The sequence below is a fragment of the Hetaerina americana genome, unplaced genomic scaffold (assembly GCF_022747635.1).
Source record: "Hetaerina americana unplaced genomic scaffold, ioHetAmer1.1.p SCAF_9, whole genome shotgun sequence".
Classification (NCBI taxonomy): domain Eukaryota; kingdom Metazoa; phylum Arthropoda; class Insecta; order Odonata; family Calopterygidae; genus Hetaerina; species Hetaerina americana.
Genome location: NW_027287538.1, coordinates 23,609,313 through 23,629,006, shown reverse-complemented (window position 1 = coordinate 23,629,006; position 19,694 = coordinate 23,609,313).

Below are 19,694 nucleotides of genomic sequence, written 5' to 3'. Positions count from 1 at the left end.
TATCATCCCCCCAGCTACCCCCAGCACTACTGTAGGGGTCATCCGAACACATTCAATCTTTGATACGACGTGCATGTCCCAAAGAAAACGAATTTTTCTTCCCTGTTTGATCGTTTAAAACCAAGTTCTTTAGCCGTATTTGTACGATCAATGGCCGGCATTGAGCTATTTTGTTTCATAGCTACAATGCATTCGCACCATTCAAAGGCACCAGTCATTCCGTGGCCATTCACGGAAACTCAGAGGAAGGTATAGAGCAAAAAATTGTTTTAGCTACATGTGTCTCAAATCTTCTCTTATTTTGAGAATTACGCGAAAAGAAGTGATTGCATGTTACCTGTCTGTATGTTAATTATTTATTGGGTAAAATTGGGAAATTGGGTATTAAACTTTCATGAAACCTTAGATTCTGTTTTTGACATACTGGTACAGAGAAACTATGCATCATGCGGGATATCGCCCAGAGCGGTGTGGAATGCAGTTGAATACAGTTCTATGAGTAACATTATTCAATCTTTTCCATGTCAACGGAAATCGTATGCATTGAAATCGAGTGCTATATTGATGGAGTGCGCTCGTGGTGTATTTGGTTTCAGTTCCTCCCTCCCCAATATCTGAATTGGAGAGAAAAAGTGCTCAAGGAATGCGGAAGAATGGAATAGAGGAAATTACTTCATGCGGAAGCGACGGGGAATACACAATGGAAAATGGAAGTAGGGGGGTAACGCAGATGGCGGAATACTTCAAGCGTATACTATTTCCCCATTTTATTAAAAATTATGATATTTGGCTAACGCAAGGGTTTGCGGTTTTTCTATTAGGATTCCTATTGCCAAGAGTGAATGATTGATTCACGAAGCACCGCCTTCCACTTTAAAGACTGATTTGATGCGTAAAATTTTCCGATATCTCATTGCCTATTACAAAATATACAGGGTGCGTTCAGAGATTAATGCAATTATTTTTTAAGTAATTTATTGAACAGAATTGTATAAAAATTAAAATTCATCAAGGTCCATGGGCTTCTACACATTTTTTCCAGCGACTCTGCCATGACCGGTACGCGCCCTGGAAGACGTCTTCGGGGACCTCTCGCAAGGTCTTCGTCACGGCTCTTCTATGAACGAAAAACGAGTTCTTTTCAGGGCTGCCTTAATCCGAGGGAACAGAAAGAAGTCTGCTGGGGTGACGTCAGGACTATAGGGGGTGGGGCAGCGTTGACACCTGGTGTTTGGCCTGAAACTCGCGGACTCGTAGCGCGTTTTGCCTAGGGCACGAGCTTGGCGCACGCTTTCCACATCGCTAAACCTTCAGTAACAATGCGAATTTTTTTGAACTTTTGAAAAAATATAACCGGTACTTTCAGGATAGACCCTGTAGATGCTCACTAGACACCGATATTATTGACAAAGACACTGACAGCGCAATTGCTTGAATTCTAGGGTCACTCTGCTGACTCTCAGGTGTTGGAGAACATCCTCATTCAGTTTTGATTTTAGCATCTCATTAAACAGTGGATATGATTTGAAAATTACTACGGATACCAGTATACTCACAGTAATAGTCAAATGGAAGCTGTTTTTGTTAGCAATGAATGTGATCAAACGCAGCACAGATTGAATATATCAAGATGATTGTGAAAGTATTAAGTACGAAAGTTAATTAGGGCTACTTAAATAATATCAACCTTTCCAAGAATAAAATATGCCTAAAATTTAAAATTAAAGAGCTAAGATATTTATAAGAATTAAGCTAGGTGCATTAACTTTAGTATCTTTCTTGAAGAGTGACCCTGTGCCCATAACAAATATTAATATAAAAACCTATCTTGGGTCCAAATAAGGCTTACTCAATGCAAAAAAGTATCTAAAATTAAATATATTGCACATTAACTGGTGTAAATATGTTACTCTCTACATATGATTATCAAAACATTCATTTAATTAGTGTAAGCCAGCAATTTCAGAAATCACTTATTCAGACTTAACAATACTGAGTTGACCTAAATTCCTCAATTTCCAACTAATTACTATACACACTGATAAAGCTACTAAAGCATCCTTTTACTGTCAAGATGAATGATTTTAGCTGAAAATTTCTCCGATTTCATTTATATCAATGGATGACTCTAGTAAAGTGGATGTAACAGCATCTCCTAAAGTTCTTTAAATAGTGAGCGACATACTCTTCTAATGTGGCATATGGATACAAATCAGTTTGTATTCTGTCACACAAGATACATAAATTTATTATTTAAATTATGTTTCTTTTGCATAATTTCCATTTTGGGATGACTGCAGATCGATTGGTAAAAGTTGATTCGATGTGCCCTGAGAATGAACATATATACATATTATGCAGTACTATTACATATGCATTATACTTCCAGTGATATTTTCAAATCATAATTTCTAAGTACAGCTAGCTTATTCGGTATGCATGGGTAAATTAAAAAAAAAGCTCTTTTTAATTAGAATCTCATTATATAATAATCATTTAATGGTGATGAATGTAATTATGGTGGTCTTGAACTGTACTTAGTGAGTCTGTTATCATTAAAAAGGGTTTCCTGAAGGCCATCTGCATTTTTCAAATGATCTCTATGCATTGCATTACTACCAGTCAATGAATTCAGTCAAACGTCAAAATCTAGCTCAAAAAGAATGCAATCAGGAACTCTATATTACACAGCAACTAATTGAATGGTCACAATATTATATTTAGTGCATATACACACTTATTCTGTTCTAAAAATAAATATAAATAGTAGATTTATTATTTAAAAATCTGTTTGTCTACAAAACTTGAAATTTTATTGCATTTTTAATCTGGCAGTGTGAATGATTTAGCACCCACAGTTCTAAATGAGATTGAGTTTTAGCACAAAAAAGTAATGATACAACTATCAATCATGTTCAGGAATTCTCAATTCCAAAATTTGATTTTTAAAGACTATCTATGTCACATTTCTGTGTTACCTGTTGGGTGATTAGGTGGGCTATGATCTTATTTGAGGCTACATGCTCAAATCCCAAGTGCCAAATCAAAGAACTGGGGAAGATGCTGCAAAGGTTACTTACACTGAAATGAAGACATTTTACAGTGCAAAAATCATTTTCTTTTTAAAGCATAAATAAACTTAAGCATGTTATGGTACACCCAGAATGTTCAGCTTCTGGGAGACCTGAAATCAAGCTAGGAGTAGCTTAAGTGGAACCTAAGATAAACAACAACCAATAAATTGAGAGAGGAAAATTGTTTAAATGAGTCAAAATTGAGTACTTATGTCATATTGATTAACAAACAGTGCATAAAATATATTTTATTGGTTCTTGATTCAACCATATTTCACTGAAGATTATTTTTCCTTTGAAATTCAATACATATATTTCATAAATATATTCCCTTTTACTAGATAATCAATGATTGGAATCCTTCACAATAGTATCCAATATTTATTGCTCAATATTGGGAAGGTCCTTACTATCTTGGGTAAATGAACTGATACTGTAGTGTGCAGAGAGTTATAAAAGTAAAAAAATACTATAAAAGTGTTTCATACTGAACTGGATTTCATCAGGTACATGGTGAATAATGTTAAATTTTGGTGTTTAATATGACGTTAATAAAACAGCTAACAAAATTGAGAATTTCAACGTCTAAGGTTGTATTAAATCAGGATCATCTCATTATTCACAGCATAATATCAATCAAGAAATGTGAATGCATTGCTGGTGATGTAGGACAACTTCATTTCAGCATAGATTTTCCTTAAATACTGTATAGCATTATTTTTGTCTATTCTACAGCTAATGGCATTGATATGGAGTCCTGCCCTGGTGTTCACTCTTAAAATTTGCATTTCTTTTTAACAGAATTTTCCTGCCTGTACACACGTAGTTAATATAATGCAAAAAATTGTGAAATAAAACATTTATAACAGAAGTTTTGGAGCACTCTTATGCAAATGATAGATAAAATGAATTTTTTAGCAATAATGAAGAGATCTTATTACACAGAACTGCATCCTGAAATGAAATACTATAGTCGCTCAGGAAATGTTTTAGAGACAATGTCAAACATCCAAAGCACACTAAAGTAATCAATTATAAAGATGGTGGAAATCCCTGTGTGCAACATAGAATAATATCATGGGCATTGTAAATTAAGAGGAACTATGTGATTGGGTAGATATAAAGGCTAAAGGCATATGAGGGATACCTGCTTTCTCTGACAGAAACTGAATCATTTAGAAATAAATATAGCAACTATCAACAGTTGTTGTCTACACACTAATTTGAATTCACAAAATGAACTGGTTTTCCTAAGTGATCAATGTTAACCAGCAAATGCAACCTTTCACCAAAACAATTGTGGGCACAGATGTAACAGGGTTGGTGGGAGAAAAGAATAGGAAGAGGATGAATAAAGGAGGGGACATACAGAAAAGACCTAAGGGATGAAGTCAATATTTTGGCAGATGACCTATAAATGTGAGATAGGAGTTCTACTTGTCCCTTGCATTCTCATTAACAAGTGTATGCCACTCTCATAATTTATGGCTCTCAGGTAACATGTGTCAGAAGAGTCCCTCTATAGGCAGTTGAGAGCACTTGCCATAAAAGTATCCTTTTAGAGTAGTTTCATAGTTACTCCTGCCAAAATTAGGGAATTTTTAAAATATATGATGGGTGTCTTAGGTTGTTTTTTCTCTGTGACAACGGAAAGGGTATATTTTCCTAAATTTACCAACCTGCATCCTCAATGACGAAAGAGAGTTGAATTGTATGTATTGTTATATTAATTTTATGGTAAATTAATTTCATGCAAGATATTTGGTCAACAATTTGATATATTTTGGCCATTTTCATTAGCATGCTATTCATCTGCAGCGATAGTAGCATGAGCTCTAATGTCATTTTAGTCACAAAATCATTGTCCCTTAGCAATAATGAGGCTTGGCAGCATTGATTTTTTTTTCAAACAAACACTGGGGTTAATCAAGGCTTTGGGGTAATACTTCATAATTGTTGAGGTTCGACAATTTGAAATTCTTACTGAATAGCCCTCTAGTACTACCTTGCATGACCTCCAAGATTCTATTAAATATTTTATCATATGTCCTCCATTTCATCATAAGCCTTTTTCATTTCTGCTCCCATGTTTTCTTCCCTTCCTATTGATGTGCATTGACACACACACTCTTAGACTTTGGTCTCATTTATACCATCACTTTGAGCATTCTAAGAAAGTAGGTTTCTACACTATCATGCAGATTAATATTAAATGACATGCCACAAAAATATAAAACAAATGTTATATTAGACTCTCATTTAGCCATGGGACCTGTGTTTGAATTTCTTTCAATTGTTTAAATATATTTGTCAACTAATGGTATTGGCATAAGCCTCCTATATTTGCAGAAATCTATAAATATGTGATCTATTATTTGTAAGCAATTTTCTCACCATGAAATTCATATCAGTCATTAAAATCAATTTTCTCTTATATTAAAAGTTAAAATGTTCCACAAAATCTTGTGTTTTTAGAGTTAATTTTAATTCCTAATGTCATAAAAATGTACATAATATCAGTAAAACTTTAAATAAACATAGTGCATCCATGCACTAGTCTGACGACTTTACTTACTTTATAATTCATATCTAATCTGTATAATTAACTAGTGGCAGATATAATTCAATTACTTTTCAAGTGGCCTAATCCTTTCCTGGATCGATACACTTTCCTATTAAGAGTAATTCAGGACAAGGTGCATAAATTCAACCTTCCCTCATTTATCTATAGTTACTAATGCAATACTTAACTTCTGAAGGATACATGGATTTTACAGATAGTAGTGGAATTTAATTCACTTTTTCTGCCCTTCATCTTTGAATTACAACAAAAACTGATTGATTTTTTTCATGATTAAGTTTCTGACAGAATATGCTGACAATCAATAAATCTATCATTTGCTGAGAATTTGACCATTCATATGTAGTAGTAAGCAATATATTTCATGCCAAGTTTAATCTTTGTTCTTGCATGCTTAAGAAATTTAAGGTAAAATACTCAAGTAACTTAGATTAATGCATGAATGTGATGAGCGATGAACTAACTATAATTGTCTTACATAGCACTTTTTCATAAATAATTTTATAATGAATTTTCTAAATCTGAAAAAAAAGCAAATTATTATTTTCTTAATTTAATTTGAATTATTGCTTTTAATTTTAATAAGTAGTTAATCTAGTTGGCTGATAAAGTATAAATGAAAAAGAAAAACTTTGTTCCAATCCACCACTTTATTTCAGGTACGACTAGTTTCGACGCTACGGCATCATCCTCAGGTACAAAGTTTAAAGTCACAATCGATTGTGACTTTAAACTTTGTACCTGAGGATGATGTCGTAGCGTCGAAACTAGTCGTACCTGAAATAAAGTGGTGGATTGGAACAAAGTTTTTCTTTTTCATTTATTAAAATGAACTTCCACAAAGTTGAGGCTGAAACTATTGAGATAATGATAAAGTATATTTATTTATTGAAAATAATAGGAAAACAAGAATAAAATCTGTTGAAACTTACTGGAGTGTTCATATTGCATTGCTTTGTAAGATGAGCTTGCATTCTTGCATTGCAGTCAGTGGATAAAACATCAGATTGCTCATTTCATTTCTTGACTTTGAATTCCTTAAAGAGTTTCATTTAGTGAGGTTATCACAGCTTTACTTAAACTAGATGATATCATGACTTAAAACTTTAATTCACAATGGGTAGAGACTAAATATTAGAAAGGAATTTGTGGAATCAGGTTTGAATCTTAGTTATCGCTTCAGAGTTTGTTTTGATAGAGGATAGAGCTTACTTAGTACTAAGCCCAATGGGATGTGAAATTCATACACATCAGCTTAAGGGGGCCAGTTTCTTCTCCCATAGTTTCCCAGAAAGTTCTGGTATTAAAAAATCACACAGCTAGTGCATCGCTGAGGGTTCCCAGAAACATCAATCCCAGACCCCTGGCCAGTATCTCAGTGCTATACCGACTGGACTCTCACATACCTAATTTAGTTTAATATTATTCTATTTCTTTATTTGAATACAAGTGGTATGCATATAATTCACTTTAATTGATTGTATGTATATAATTTAACAAATGCTCAACACTTTCTGCTACAATATGTATGAATGAATGATAAAAATAATTTAAAAGAACTTAAAAAATATATGAAAAATGAATGCCGAATTACGAAGTTATTTAGTTTTTCAAATCATCAAGTACATAGAAATATTTCCTAAAATTAAAAATAGGTAATGAAGTATTGTGCCTTAATATGGGTGAGATTTTTCCCATAGACTCTCTCTATTACCATAATTATGTCCTTATGTAACTACGTAGCTGTAACTATTGGGTTGTATTTATTATTTTTCAAAACTTGCTGTCTTATTGTCACATATACATTATATATATATATATATATATATATATATATATATATATATATACACACACACACATATATATAATAATAATTTATTTCTTGTATTTCTCCACTTATTGTTAAGGTTTGGCTAGCAGAGTTTATTATTAAAGTACACATGATTTTCCTTTTAAAAATTATGAATAAAATTTTAGCACTGAGGGAATCAGAATATATATCTACATCACAATACTATTTTCAGAAAATTTGACAATATCACTTATTAATGAAGAGTGAATTATCTTAAATAGAATTTCACCATCACTGAAAATACTAATGACATGAAATGGAGACAAATTAGGTTGGAGGATGTTAAAGTGGGGATACACTACGTCTAGAAGATATAAAGAAGATACTTTTGAACACTGGCTCCTCATAAGTTGATTTTGAGTAGAATTTTTAGTTTTAAATAAACATGCAAAATAATTCTGCATAAATTATCCTACTCACTGAACAGTTGTCCAGAGGACTTAACTAGACACTATAGTATTATTCTCATTTACATTGAGGTGCTTGGTGTGTAATCATATTTAGAATGTCTTCAGTAATGAGAATGTAATTTTGATTTGAAATGCATGTAACATCAAGGACCCGACTCAAATGAAGCAAATTACAGACTCATTGTTACATCAACAGAAAAATCAAATATCTGGAATTATTGAAGGAAGATTTACAAGTATTGGAATTTTTAGATTCAACCCCTGCCATATCATAGATATTTTTCAGAATAATATTTTTTGATGAGACATCGAATCTAGGGAAATCTCATAATGGATGTCCTGGGTTTCAGTCTTGGTCTTGTCAATAATATCAATGGTGGTGTACATGAGAAAGAATAGGCCTCAAAACCTAAAACATTCTTCATTTCTTTCCTAAGGCTTTTATTCATCAAAATCCCAGTTTATATTCCCACATAAATCCATCAGAAGGATAATTTCCTACAAAATCATCAATTTTAAATTCATTTATTTGCTGTGTTGAGTAGATAAATAACAATGTAGCATGTATCCTACCATTAATTAGATTTTCAAAGATTTTTAGATAATCGAGCGAATCATTAGAATTATATTAGATTAAATTGAGAAAACATGGTTAGCATTCTTTTCAAAGAAAAGATTTCATGGCTTTATTAGTCTGACAAGATATTAAAACCCTCACTGTTTCAAAATTTTAATCAAGAGAATTTATTGCATATTTTTCATAATACTTCAAAACCAACTGTGACCACCAAAGCAAAAGTTTCTAATTATTTACATGTACTTTTATTTCTCCAACTGATCAACTTCTTGACATGAAATGTGTTGATCATTCAGGGACTTTAGTGCTAAAATTGATTTTTATTTCATAACATGAGCTTGATTTTGAATTTTTTTGGCTTCCAGGAAATTATTTTGCATTCATGAATATGGAGATTGCATTATTCAATAATATTAATCTATTTCACCAGCTATTTGTGCTTAACTCGGTCCCTAACCAGTCATGTATACTATATATTCAATGAGAAAAGCCATTCGTAAATCAAATATATATTAGATTGAAATTTTGACCAATGATAAATGAAGAGAAGTAAATATCCTCTCTTCTCTACTTTTGGAGAAACTTTTAATTAGATTGCTTTCCTATATTGCAATGTACTTATCACCAAGGCGCCCATGAAAATTAAAAATAGCTATATACCTCTGTAATGAACATTTTCATGGAGACGGGTCCCAAATATTTTTAATCCATTTTAAAAACAATATAAATACCAATAAAAAGGGCAAAATACTTCATGTTTAAACATATAGCGAGTGAATCAAGATTGTGATTACAAGTATTTGCTCATACTATATATATATATATATATATATATATATATATATATATATATATATATATATATATATATATATATATATAATAAACACATGTACCTGGAATGATAATTTTATTGAACCCCAATTGGAGGCAAGTAGCAGCTGTCTCTAATTAAACGAAATCTTAGACCTAACCAGTCTGCAGTCTATCTCTTAAATCTTGAATAAATTTTCATGTCTTTGAGAGTAATTTGGAATTTTTTAAAATGTGATGAAGGTGTTCGAAAACCTGGTTGGTCTCAAATACGACTCGTACTTAATATATTTAGTATTTTTAATTTTCTGAATAAATTCCGGGAAATATTTGATCAAGGTAGTATATGATGAAAATTTTTACATTCTCTCCAGTGTTTTAAATTGATAGGAAGTGGAGCAGACAGAGAGCCTAATTTTTATAATTTTACAACATCGTAAACTTAATTTGGAGCATTGTTAACAGATGGAACATTGGAACAGATGTATGTTGGAAGCTGTCTCTAGAAATTGATGTTAACTTAGTTCTTGGTATAGAAGGTTTTAAACAATGAATTTTATTTTATTTGTAGCAGTCATAATTAATCATACAAAGCATGCAAGAAGGTAAGTGACATGGTGATCATAGCTTCTGTGATAATTTCCATCCATCTTTGTTCATATCCTCAGAGTAATAGCAAAATGAACCTTAGAATATCAACAGCTGACTTCGGAAATGGGAAGTTATTGTAATTAATTCAAATATGGCCATGTTAATTTAAAGGAAACAGTTACATTTCATCGATTGGTATACACAATCACATATACAGACGGAAAAGTTTAAGGCTTCAGGCTTTGAGTACCCTACCCGCCCACTTTAAATGGTACTAGGATAAACAGCCATCCCACATTTGGGAAATAAATAGCTTCTCATACACAAATCAGTAAAATATTAAAACTGAAAATAGCTCAGACAAAAATTGACATGGTAATCGAGCTCCGGATGCAGGCAAAATTTAGTTAGTGGCCCTGCAACACCTCTGGTTACTAATTCATGAAAAAACTGCTGAGCTCTATTCATTACCGATAAAATATTTTGACTGCCAACGCATCATATGTATCATTTGCCAAAATATGATGAAGTACTCCTGGTAGAAGGTGTACGATTACAACCTTTCCTTACTTAATTCTTTCTGTATAACGCAATTACGCCCTGGCTCCACAGTCGAGAGCATTTTCACGGACGGTGAAAGGCGGCCAAATTTCGGCCGGGTGTGGCGCCGATGTTGGCTATCGTTGGCACTCTGCCTCGCACTTACTTAATCGCCCCCCAACGCCGTTGCGTTGAAAATAATGTTTTATGAAAATGGTTCCTTCCAGGCAAATGAATATTTTAGCCTTCTTTCGTTGGGGAAGCGTCCTCCGATAGATTTCTCACAAGGTAAACACTGCTGAGCACAAACATCTCGTGAAAAACATTAGGTTTAACGGAAAATCAATATGTTGGTCGGAGGAAAAACGAAGCACGTATTTTAGGAGCCTATGGAATCAAGAGCAAAGGTGTTAGGAAAAACTGCTATTTTTAAGTAGACTTTTTTTAAGATTGCAAAACTTGCAAATGTACATGGCCATAGAATTATCATTTAAGATACACTACATGCATTTAACGGAAACTCAAAGAACAGTTAGTGATAAACTTTCGCGATGTATTTTCGCGATTACTCTCCACCTTCTTTAAATAGATAAAGACAAAAAAAGGTTTCACTAAAAACGGGGAAGAATATATTGAGATTTAGGAAGCTACAATAACAGAAGAGTTGTTATTACCATGGTATTATGTGCGGATAAGTGCATCTGTTCTACTTCTGACGATTCCAGTTTTAATGCTATGGTCCGAAAGCCTAGTACTGAGAAATTCGATCGGTCCAGTGGTGAGGGTTAAGGTTTCCTAAATGGAGACCGTGTGTTCGATTCCGTTCGGATTTTAATGAGGTCTTCCAATTCCGACTGCGGAGAACACTTGAACCATCAGATCAGAGGGCTACCAAAGAACATTTTTACGACTTTCATTCCAACCAAAGTACCTGATCCATTCAAAGGTTAGCCTTAAATATATGTTGGTAGCGCGTCCACCATACTAAGCATTAAGGAATGTGAAATTCGCAAATTACTGAATATTAATTAGGTAATAGAATGGTTACTTCTCTTGTTTGGTTTCCCTCAAAGTTCTAGTAACCATAATATCACAATGCTTAGATTTTTTAAATGAGAGAGGTCAAAGGTTTTGTTACACAGGATCTTACGTTCAATAGGCGAACGATCTATTCACGACGATACCCAGTGTAGGTTAATTGGGGTGTAGAGTTTCTCTCCTCCATTTTCTAACTCCCAAAATTCAACTAGGTACAAGCTTGTATCTTCTGCATAAATAATTATCCGTAAAGGTATAAGTGACCGACTATTGTCGGTTAATTCCCTTAATTTGGACTACGCAATATTGCTTTCCTAATATCAACCGTCGATACGGGTTTCAACGATGCATCGAGATGACAATAATATTTGGTTCTATCGAATAAAATTGACTATATTGTCACATGGATAATAAGGTCCAAGGGGTCATTATAATTATAAAGTCCACATCGAAAATATCGTTAGCATAACGCATAATGGCAGTATTGAACATCTATGCTTCGACAATATCGTTTTTATCGACGATAGTTGCCCAACCGTCGTATGTCGGATCTTTTAAATTATGCATAGCCCTCTTAAAGATGTAAAAATATGGGAATGGTGTCGATATAACGTCCTATTGCACGTCATACGAATATAATACACCAGTTGTGCGGCTAACCTTCAGTCGATTCTCCATTTCATCTCTACTCATCTAAACACATAATGTTTCAGGTATGTTTTTGAGAAACTTAAGTGTTTATTGAGGAATAAAGATAAATCTTATCTTCGAGTTAAATGGTATGATTTTGAGAGGGAAAGAACAATTTTAGGAATAATAAAGAGGATTGAAGAACGTGAGTGCCTGTTGTTAGTGACTACAGCTGTTAGTTCTGTAGGTGGGTGGCCCAAGTTTTCTAAGCATGAAATCTCTCACGATATTCAGAAAATTTAGCTCAAAAAGGAGAATAGATGCAGGCAATAGAAATATAGAATAATTGACAGCAAATCGGGTGGGAGAAGTTTGATATACGGCATGGAAATACCATTCTGACATGCCGAAAATTTATTACGGTAGAGCGGCAATTAGCAAAAGGTGGCGTTGCGATAACGTCCTCGTCTGCCAAACCCGATGCCGTGGGCTCGATTCCCTCCTAGGACGATTTCCCTTTACCTAGGACTTGAATGCCTATGATTGTTTTGAATGCTATGTTCTTCTTGAAAATCCAATCTTAAGGTTAAAAAAATAAGGCTGCTTTCGCATTGCTAATCAAGTTTTAAAAAATAGTCGGGATCGATGCACAGAACTTTTTAGTTGACGAACGCTGCTATTAAAGAGAAACAGGTACGGATATCGATAATGATAAACGTTTTATGCGAAAGTGAAGGTTAAACGGCGAACGATCGATGCTCACGACAAGATGGACGTATTGTTTAATATGGCAGATATCATAAGCTAAGCGTTTGATCACGGTTACCCTCTACCTCTCCTAGGAATGATACTCCTGTCTTCCTACTGCCTTTAATCCTCTCACTCTGCTTCTCATCTTAAATTACTGTCATCTTTAGCAACATTTCGCAAGTTAAGGATCTGAATAAGAAAACCGAAGAGTTTATCTGAGACTAAACTCACGAATTCCACGATTCGAATCAAAGGGAGCATCAAGTTCAAGACTTTGTTTATTATACAGGTATGGGTACAGAAACACATGTACGTATACGCATCTATGGAGTGACATACGATGTCACGAATGCTCGTAACATAACTTCACTCTTCAACTGGTTCCTCATTTCACGTTCACGGTTGACTCCAGCGCCTACGCTCTACGCGTATCGAGTGTCACTGAAGGCTCTCGTAGGTCGCATTAAAGGTCTCGTACGTAATTGAAAATCGACCAAGATTGATGATGATTACCTACGTTGCTAACCCATGTTCCCGTCGACGCATTAGTCGTAAATGATAAACGCGAACGTACATCAGGTACGGTTGACGCTTCTAGTTGAGGACAATTGTAAACCAGCCTTTAAGGCCTTATGACTTACGAAAACAATGATGATAAATGAACTCATAAGAAAGTAAATATGTTGTACAAGTGCTTGGAATTCCCGTTATTCTGATCTAATACACGTACATTTGCATCTTTGTAAACATTTCTGCATATATTTTTTACAAATTAGGATTTATGTTATATTTTTACAAAAATAGAAGATAAATTTATCTTATATCTAATCTTATATATCATTTATCTTATTTAATACAAAACATATCGCTTGGGAGTTTAAGGTACCTTAACTTGGTGCCTAAAATTCACAAATGTGTATCAACTTTTCATAGTACTCTGCTGTTATAGCATTAAATACCAGGTAATCCGATCTTCCCTGCCCTGCCCCGTGCGGGCAGCTTGAGACATCCGCACACGTTAGTCTGGTCCCTTAATCCGTTACTTCAACTCCTGGGTTGTCACAATGCAAATATTCAATATGCAATCCCTTCCACAGCGGGAAGAGTATAGGCCAAAATGCATGTACCATAAAATTAAGGATTTGAAAACGGGGGGCAGTAAATGTGATCAATCTCAGATACCGCAAATCAACAACTCTTTAAGTTTCCCTTTCCACGGTTTTGATGACTGCGACGAGAACAAGCAAAAATTATTTTTTTCCGTTTCCAAGGCATTTCAATCTTACTCGTGTGGTACGCGCTAAGAAAATTATGTAAAAAGTATTAAACTTCGATATACAACCAGCGTGGGTCGCGGTAGTCCAGGGGGTAGAGCTGACCGGAGGGTCTCGAGTTCGATTCCCGGTCAAGGCACTCTCGGCTCCTGCAGCTCCACCAAAGCTATGTGATTTTTCGGGTAGGTCTTCCTGGGAAACCATAACCGCCACAGGGAAAGGAACTGGCCCCCCTACCCTAATGTGTGAATTTTCACACACCATACAGGGCTTAGTACTGGGTGATCTCTGCCATCACCTACCAAACCGACCTACGGGTTGATTACTGTGTATATGTTTTTTTATTCAACCAGCATCATCTCCTATTACTCAGATCAGCTACCTCGTCAGGTCCACCTGCGTTGAGGGCTGTTGGTAAGCCGAAAGAAATGGGAGATTAAAAAAATATGTCGATGAAAATTCAGAGAATTTCCTATGAAAGTCTTATTTGATAATGAAATAGCCGTTCATAATAGAATAATACTTTAGATGTGCCTTTAGAAATTAGAATTGTTATCAAATTGTGTTTCGCCAATATTGAATACAATTTTTAATGTTTTACAAGGCAAGTTATTCGACTTGAGAATGCAAAAATATTTACCTTTAATATAACTGAGTGGTAAATCCCACAAAAAAGAAAGAAGTAGCTTGTGGGTGTGTTGACAGAAGGGTCGGTCAGCCATGGGCAGAATTTAGGACTACTGCAATGACTGAGAAATTGAAGTAAATTTCCCCAGGTGAGTTAAAGATAAACATCTGGAGGGCAAAGAAAATCGGACTCGGTGACTTGCTCCTGTAGGGAAAAAGTAAAGTCCCCCGACATTACTAGGTCTAACTAAATAACCTTAGAGTAAGAAAAGTTACGCTCCAAAGACCACGGGTCGTTTTAGAAGGATGAGGAGATTTTCAGTGGTACGTATGGAGTTTCCTTATTCGGGGAATTCGGGGATTCTTTCAATAAATTCTCCTTTCCTCAGTTAAACCCCAGGCTTATTTACCGAAAGCTCGTAAACGGTGCAGGGGGTTCATTCTAAACCTCCATATTCAGCCACGGAACAACATCGGAATGGTGTTTAGCCCAGACGGTTCATTTGATTTCTTCAGTGAGACGGTTGACCATGAATTCGTCCCACATCAAATCAATTTTACTAGGCAATCAACTTCACTTGAGAAAACATCCCGTTAACTTTTACGGCGCCACCAAAGGACATCGTGGATAACTCTCATCCTTTACATCACTTGTTACGGATTTGCTAAGTAACCTGGCGTCGGGAGACGGGAAACACGATAATATCACCATGAAGCGGCGAAAAGTCTATGATTTAAATAAAATCAACTTCTCATGTTGCTAAATTTTGATATCTAAAAACATCGGCATTATTTTAAAATGTAATATGGATTGTTTAAAAATGCAATATGGATTGTTTTATTTTGAAATATGACCGCTAAATAATCTGGAAAAAACTAATTTCTAGTCTTTCCCTTTCAATTCTTAGGCAACACAGTTTTGAAGGATCAAGGAAGAACAACGTGACCGGACATGATTCACTTGTCAGTAGTCCCAACTGAGGTAAGAATAGTAAATACAGTTTGAGTTTAATAACCTAGTTGACCTAACATAAGTTATTTTCATATTCAGTCCCGTAAATACGTACCTTTCTAAAAGTCCGCCTTGCCTGATGTATTCGTGAATCAAGAGGCTTGTATTCTAATTCCTCCGACCTGTTCGTGCGCTGTGCATGGGGTTTGTTGCCCGGGATTAGGTCTGTATGGGACGTTTTCTTCCTGCTAGGATAAAAAGCATACTTCATATCATCATAGCCAATCATTTGCTTTTTCGGTCTACCACTCTCTCTCTCTAATCATACACTCAGCCTATCTAAATTTTGATTTCCATTCTCACAACAAAACCAAACCAGCGTATAACAAAATGTCATTATCATGTTGTAGTTTACCACTTCAGGTAAATTTTAGATAGGCAAAGACTATCCATACCGCGACAACTTGCCCAAATAGTCACAACCAGACACTTCACAATACAACAAACCCTTCTTCATTTCTGCATAATTCCTTCCTCATTTCATTTCGTCCAACAAAACTATTCCACCCATTCATCGCTTGCTTAGCGTTCTCCCTCTATCACAGTCTTCAACATCCCAATGTCAATCGAAATGCTCTGCAATCACTTTTCCTGCCTCCTGTGGGTTTCTACCAACTATTCCCGCTTCTTCCCCATCTGATGACTAGTTCTTCCTTGTTTGTTATCCTTTTCGTCCATTTTTACCTTTCAAGTCCTTCTCCATACCCATATCTCAAAAGCCTTCCAGCATACGCCTTTCACCTTGCTTCAAAAACCATGCTTCTAAAACCACGCTCCATATCGATGAATAACTGATCGTAGCGCTTTTCCATTTATGAAGGGGAAAAGTGCTGTGATCAGTTATTTATTATGTTCGACTTCCACCACATCATGCCTGAAGCCACTCAGTTGGCTCCATGGCAATGTTTGCACTGGTACATTTGTCATACTTTCATTTAATTCATTCACTTTTCATTCATGTTACATCAATAAAAAAATGCAATTTTCAATTACGAATGCATCTACGTCACCCTGTATGTTATCAAATCTTATTCGTTACATTTATAATGTCTTGACTCTTGTTTTCAAGGTTCGTGTACTGGTATATCTCGTGCGACTACGATTGTTGATAAGCGTTTTCATTAATATTTTTTTTCTTTCCACTGAAAGTTTACATAAATAAGCCAGTCTTTTTCCATACAGAATCCGGGTTAAATACGTAAATGTAAATGCCACTCTCCATATATTTCGTCGCATAATGTCCGAGATAATTTGCATTTAGAGAGAGACAATCGGCAACAAAAGCGTGATGCGAAGCGAGGCAGGAATACGTGGGCCAAGCAGGGTATGGGGAGTAATAGGCATGACCCGACACTCGGATTGGTTCCCCAAATGAGACCAAACTCAATATCAGAGGAGTTTTCCTTGTTTTGTTTGACATTACTGTCCTAGGGTAAGGGCTATTTGGATAGCGTAACGACAATTCAACGTGACCACCCCAATGCCATCTCTCTACAACCCCCTCCCCCTCTCGCCCTCTCTACCTGCCTCAGGAAGAATGTGAAAACAAAGGTAATTGAGACAGTCAGATTTCTTGAAGTTGACCAAATGCGAACGTCAACGTGGCTTCAAAGTTTCCAATGCTCATTTCCACAGATTAAATAATGGGAAAAGAATTGGAAAACGTTCAGAGAGTAACATAATTGTAAAAAATCACATATAATGCCCAAATTAATCTTGTGTGGTTTGTTGGCAAATCCCTTTTCGCCTGACCACTATAATGTCATATAATTCATGAAGTGCACGTTCCAACATTTGCTAACTTTTTCTGCTGTGTTTTAAAGCTCCCCTCGTTCCTCTCCAAGATGACTCACGCTCTCGGTGATGCCTCACACCGTCCCCTGCCAACAGCGTGCGGTCACATTTTCCACCTGTGACATTATGGGTGGGAACCAAGAGTTGTATGCCAGCAAACTGGAAAGTAAGAAGGGTTAAGTCCTTGTATGGTCGAGGTCTATCGTAAGAGATTCGTATAAACGGTTGTGATTCATTTTTATTCCCTTCTTTTTTGTATACCAAAGAACTATTTAATTGGGTGAAATTAACCTTTATTTTAATTTTTTTGAGGTTTAGGTGAATGTTTCTTTTTCCTTTCCATTTCCTCTCCCTTGTCACTTACTTAGAAATTTAAGTCTCTTGTCATCATATTTAAAAAAAATGACCGATTCGACCTAAATTTGCGCATATTTTTTTCGAATTTGCATCACATAATATGACAGCACGTAAAATTACCATTTTGACCTAATGTAACCTCTCGAAATCCACTGTTTCTGAAAATTAATTATATTCATACGCGCGATTTAAATTCCCTGTAGTTTATACTAATATATAACGTTCGCCGTAAACCGTTCGTGGCACCGAGTGTCCCACACAATTCTTATTTTGAATGTTGAGGTATTTTTTTTCTCTTACTTTTCACAAATCCACACACTCCTTACACATCCTATATGAAATTACTTATCTGCATCAATACTCCGCGATCCATCAAAAAGGTGTGTGGTAGGGGGTGAAATCACCAAATGAGATGGGTAAGGGATAAGGAAGAATTAGGTAGACTAAGTGAAAAGTTAAAACAAAATTCACTAAAATCCTCGAAAAAACGTGCACATTTAATTAAATGCTGTCAGAAAATTTAATTCAAAACGAGTGGCAATTTCACGCAATAAAATTTTTCTATTTAATGCGAAAAAGAAGACGCATAAATGAACTATGTACTGAATATATGAGAGTTTTAATTGCTGTAATTCAAGCTATTAATAAAATTATTAGTGATCTGAACGTGACCAATGTGGCCATATGAATGCTGTCACCTCACTTACTACACTCACTCACACCACAGATTTCCTCTTCGAACTGACCCAACTCATCCTAACAAAAAATGCCTTTAATTTCAACAATAAAATGTACTTAAAAACAAAAGGCACTGCAAGGGGCACCCGTATGGCTCCTGCATACGCCAATCTTTTTATGTGCAAATACGAGCACAACTTTCTCCACCAACAAACCCTTACACCACTCTTCTGGGGCCGCTACATTGATGGCATTTTCCTCCTTTGGTCCCACAGATGCGAAACTTTATCTTCCTTCATTTTCTCTCTTAATTCCTCCTTTAATTGTTTAAACCAATTTATATATATATATATATATATATATATATATATATATATATATATATATATATTGGTTTCATATAAACACATTCAATATATATATATTGAATGTGTTTCTCTATATTTTTATTTGCTAGCGCTATCTCGCCTCTGCCTAACTTCACTCCAAAACTTAGCATAAATGACAGCAAAATATCCCGTAAATTATTGTTCACTTCCGTGAGACTTTCCCTCAAGATTTCTCCTTTGGTCGATGAAATAGCTCCTCAACGCCATTTCCGACCAAAGAATCGGGGCAAGTGGTTGCGTAAACCCCTCCTCCCATAGATTTCAGTGTCATTTGCGTTTCCCGGCCATCAGAAAACTCGCTGCACCACTTCCGCACATTTTTGATGTCCATACACATACACACACCGCACATTTCCACTAAATGGCCATGAATTTATATCGGAGAAGCAGTCGTCAGTTGGTTTCGTGACGCGGCGGGAGAAAGGTACGAAGCCGCTTTTAAAAAGCTGCTTACAAGGATGCAAAAAGTGATTGATCGTCAAGGTGACTATGTAAAGAAATAGCTAAATGCTCAGCCTTTCCTGCGATGTACACAAAGTTGAGAATAAATTTGATTTTTCATGAAAAAAATAGGAGACCTTATTTTTCGAACCGCCCTCGTATATACACATACATGGGCACTTCGAATACCTTTCATTCCCTTGTGCCTGAAATTCCATTCCTCTCCCTATATGTTTGGTCTTCCCTGCAAATACATTCCGACT